Raw genomic sequence first — 5,150 nt, 5'->3', positions numbered from 1 at the left:
GCTGACTTTCTGGATTCTTCTTTGTCTCTTTCCCCATTTTGCCCCTACATTTATGTCAATTCTCTTTCTGCGATATCTTTTATTTAATCTTTTCCATTTTATTCTTACTACTACTATGTTTTATGTCCATAATTCTTTTCAGAAGTCTTTTATGTTCAGAATTCTTTTCAGAAACTCTTTGGTCTTGGATCCCTTTATACTGATAAAAATTATTAAGGACTCCAAAGAGCTTTTTTTGTATGGTTTACATCTATCCATATTTAATGTATTCAAAAGTAGGACAAACTAAAAACTTGATTTAAAAATTATAAACTATAAATAACATTTTTAATGAAAATGTAACTATTTCCCATAACAAAATTATCAAGAAAAGTGGGATTGTTTTGTATTTTTATACATAAAAATAGTACCTCAGTTTTTCAGGCTTAGGCCTTTGCTGCCTGGTTTAATAGAGGACGCATGTCATATAGCACCTGAAAACTTAAAAATTGAGTCTGAGAAAGGCAAACAAGTTATGAAATAGTTTTGATCTCACTAGCTCCTGAAAGGTTCAGAATGTGGTTGAGAACCACTGCTTTAGTCCCTTAACTGCTGCTACCTCTTTCTCCATCTCCTGCGTCCAATCCATTAAACTAATTACCTCCGACACTAAATAATACCCCCAAAGCATATGGATTGTTTTTTCCCTGATCTGAAAACTTAAATTACTCCATCCACACTTTGATTAAGTAAGTTCATGTATTTTCAGCTTGACCTTCAAGTGATTTTTTTTTCCATCTATACATGTAGTAGTGGAGCCAAACCTGACCTTATGTTTTTCCCACATAGACTTCAAGCTTTGCTCATGCAGCTCACTTACCTTAATTTTTCTTCCTCTTAAACCTGTTGAAATTTTACCTATCCATGATTAATGCAACTCAAATTCTGTTTTCTCTATAAACTTTTTCTTGTTTTTTTCTTCTCATATCCCCTCAAAAGTAAAATAAAAACAGCATACATAGATTGATTACATTCTTATTTTTTCTTCACACTTTATACCTTTTAGGGAGGGTACTTGTCATATTCTGTCATTTTCATTTTTCTATCAGTCTTTGTCTTTTACCAAATTACTTAACACTTTGAAGGCATAGACTAGGCATTCTTTTCTTGTATGTGTGTATTTAAATCTTCTAAAATCTTGAACTATAACACAGATACATGCACAAAACAAAAATATTCAGCTCAGTGATTTACCAGTAGGTCAAGAAATGGAACATTAACAACACTGCAGAAAGAGGTGCTTGATACGATTTACTAATATTTCATTGAGTATTTTGCCACAATTCATGAGGGATATTGGTCTGTGGTTTACTTTCGCTATGTTTTTCTGGCTTTGGAATTAGCATCATAGAATGAGTTGTGAAGTATTTTTCTGTTTTCTGGAAGTGTTTATAAATGATTGTTATTCTTATTTAAATGTTTGATAGAATTAACCAGTGAAGCCATCTGTTTTTTTGTGTGTTTGTTTGTTTTTTTTTACTTTGACAGAATTTCTTTTTAATTACAGTTGACATACAGTATTATGTTAGTTTCAAGTATACCATACAGATTAGACATTTATATAACTTACCAAGTGATCACCCCCAATAAGTCTAGTACCCACCTGACACTATATATAGTTGTTACAGTATTATTGACTATATTCCCCACGCTCATTCTTGATTTGGGTAATCTCTGTTTTCTTGCCTTTTTTCCTTGATCTTACCAATTTTGTTGATCTGATCTATTCAAAGAACCGACTTTGGGGTTCCATTTGATTTCTTTTTCCCCCTATTTTCTTTTTCATTGGTTTCAACCCCGATCTTTATAATTACTTTTTCTGTTTGCTTTAGCTTTAATTTGCTGTTCTTCTAAACATTTAAGCTTAGATTACTGATTTAAGATCTTTCTAAATATAGACACTTAAAGCTATAAATTTACCATTAAAGCACTGCTTTAGCTGTATTCCATAAGTTTTATATGTTGTGTTATTTTCATTCAATTCAAAGTATTTTCCAATTTCCCTTTAATTTCTCCTTTGAACCATGAATTATTTAAAAGTACATTGTTTAATTTGAAAATATTTGGTAATCTCCCCATATATCCTTTTGTTGTTGATTTCTAATTTAATTTTGTTAAGTATGGAGAACTTATTTTGTATTGCTTCAATGCTTTTAAAATTATTATTATTATTATTATTATTTAAAGATTTTATTGGGGAATTGGGGGAGGGAGGGAACAGTGTTGAGGAATTGGGGAAGGAGAACAGACAAGTTTCTGTCCTTTTGTTCTTCAGTCTAGTTGTGGAGGACGTCGCTTCACTGGCCCATGTTGGTATTGTAATCATTGTGCTCTTCCTGGCTGAGGCAGATCGGTTGCCGGCCATTGGACAGCCGCTCACAGTGGCTCACAGCAGCTCATGCCGACAGCCGGCCACTCATGGTAGCTGAAGGCAGCCCACTGCAGCCTATGCCGTCGCCGGCAACTCACAGCAGCCCAGCTCCAGGTCGAGCAACATGTTGTTCACCATCTTAGCTGTAGAGGGCACAGCATCACTGGCCCATGTGAGATCCGAAACGGCAGCCTTGCAGCTCAGAGCTCACACTCCCAAGCCAACTCTTAACCAACGAGCCATTCGGCTGGCCCTACTTTTTAAATTATTGAGAAGTGTTTTATCATCTAACTTATGGTCTATCCTGGAGAATGTTCCATATGTTCATGAGAAAAATATGAATGAATTGACATCAACCTCTTATGAAATAGTAGCTTATAGAACTTTGTATGTTTCCTACGTTGAGGACACAAAATTGTTATCTAAATAGAGGACAAGAATAGATGCTGAAGAACAAAGGTATGGACTGCTGGATATCTTCTGTTTGTACCTTAGATCCATTCTCTATTCTTCTCCCGTTACAGTGTTTCATGAGGTTGCACTTTAGGATGTTATCAGCCAGTTCATTTTCCCTCTGGCTTCTGGCTATGTTAGCCAGTTTGGAGTATTAGCATAATATTGGCATATTGAGAAGAGGAAAGATAAAGACGTTTTTTTTGTTTTGTTTTGTTTTGTTTCTGTCCCTGTTCCTCTGTAGCATTGGGCCGCACTCCTCATAGGAAGGTCACAGCTCCTGCCAGGCAGCTTGCTCTCCATACAGCACTCTATCTCCAGATTCCGGTACATGTTGTTTTCCCTCAACCATTCAGATCTAGGAATGGCAAAGGGTCTCCCACCGTTCCTAACCTAGGTTACTGCAGTATCCATTGTCGTTTTCCTAAATCCTACTCATAATTTTAGAGTCCATTAATAATTTGCCCAAGTTGAGAGTGCTGTTTCCTGCTGGACTCTGATTCAGAGATTATCTGAGTAATGGAGAAAAGTATGAGAATATAGAGGTTTTAGTTCAAGGATATTTTATCTAGAAGTTTGGCAGTGAACAGGTAGATGCATGAGACACAAATAGTAGTTACATGGGGTGCTAATTTTGTGTTTGAAAAATTGGAGGACTATGCCTCAAGGAAATAGAAAGAGAGAAATAAATCTATATAGAAAGAGATTGAGATGATGGAAATAGAGGAAATAATTACAGAATGGGGATGAAGATGCAGTCGAGAGTACAAAGTAAAATTTGTTGTAAAGAAGAGAAGTGCTATTTATTTCTCCTAAACTTAAAGGAAGAAATTGAGAATAATCATAGGTGAGTGGTTCTCAGTTTGTTCTCCAGATTAGCAACATCAACATCATTAGGAACTTGTGAGAATTGAAAATTATTGGACTCTACTGCAATTCTGAATCCAAAAATTGGGAAGTGGAGCCCCACAATCTGTTTTTTAGTAAGCCCCCCAGGTGATTCTGATGCATGCTAAAGTTAAAAAACCACACTACTAAGGACAGATATTTTGAGGTGAAGGGAAAGAGAAGCTATCTTAGGCTTGATAACCTAGACAGAGTTATTTTCCATACCTCAGAGAAGGTTGGTAACTGGAAGAGAGTGGAATACATACTTGCTATGTTAAAAGCCTTAATTTTTATTATCAAATCAGGGGCTTTTTATTAATTGATAGCAAAAGGGAATGTTTGCAAATTGCTTACTTTTCTTTTTTAAATCTTAAATATTTACTGAGGCTTATTTTATTTTTTTTAATTTCCTTAGGTACCCTAAAATCCGCTAATCCTAACTAGAACTTGCTATTAAAATAAAAGTTTTTTCCATAGATCAACTAGACAGAGAATCAGCACGGAAATATTGGCCTTAAGAGACATGTTATATCAGATGGAATTAACAGATATATACAGAACATTCCATCCAAGAGCAACAGAATACACATTTTTTCTCAAATCCACATGGAACATTCTCCAGGATAGATCAGATGTTCAACCACAAAACAGGTCCTAATAAATTTATGAAGATCGAAATTGTATCAAGTAACTTTTCCAACCACCATGGTATGAAACTAGAAATCGAATACAAGAAGAAAACTGGAAAATTCACAAATATGTAAAGATTAAATAACATGCTACTGAACAATCAATGGATCAAAGAAGAACTCAAGAGAAAAAAATAAGTCGAAACAAGTGAAAATGGAAATACAACATACTAAAACTTATAGTCAAAGGAGAATCAATACCAATCCTCAAACTCTTGCAAAAAATAGAAGAGGAGGGATCACTTCTTAACTCATTTTACAACACCAGCATTACCCTGACACCAAAACCAGATGACACCACAGAAACAAAAATTACAGGCCAATATCCATGATGATCATAGATGCAAAAATTCCTAAAACAGCAAACTAAATTCAACAATACATTAAAAGGACTACATACCATGATCCAGTGGGATTTATTCCAGTGATGAAGGATGGTTCAAAATATGCAGATCAATCAGTGTGATACACTACATTTACAAAATGAAGGACAAAAATATTTCAATAGATGCAGAAAAAGCATTTGACTAAATTCAACATCTGTATATGATAAAAACTCAACAACTGGGTAGACAGGGAACGTACCTCAACATAACAAAGGCCATGTATGAGAAGACCACAGCTAGCGTTGTGCTCAGTGGCAGGCCTCTTGCAGATCACAAGGCATGGCTTCCCTTTCCCTGTCGTGACTTTCTGTGTTTGTGCGCCTT

The sequence above is a fragment of the Hipposideros armiger genome, unplaced genomic scaffold (genome assembly GCF_001890085.2).
Source record: "Hipposideros armiger isolate ML-2016 unplaced genomic scaffold, ASM189008v1 scaffold_169, whole genome shotgun sequence".
NCBI lineage: Eukaryota > Metazoa > Chordata > Mammalia > Chiroptera > Hipposideridae > Hipposideros > Hipposideros armiger.
Note: the sequence above shows the minus strand (reverse complement) of the source record.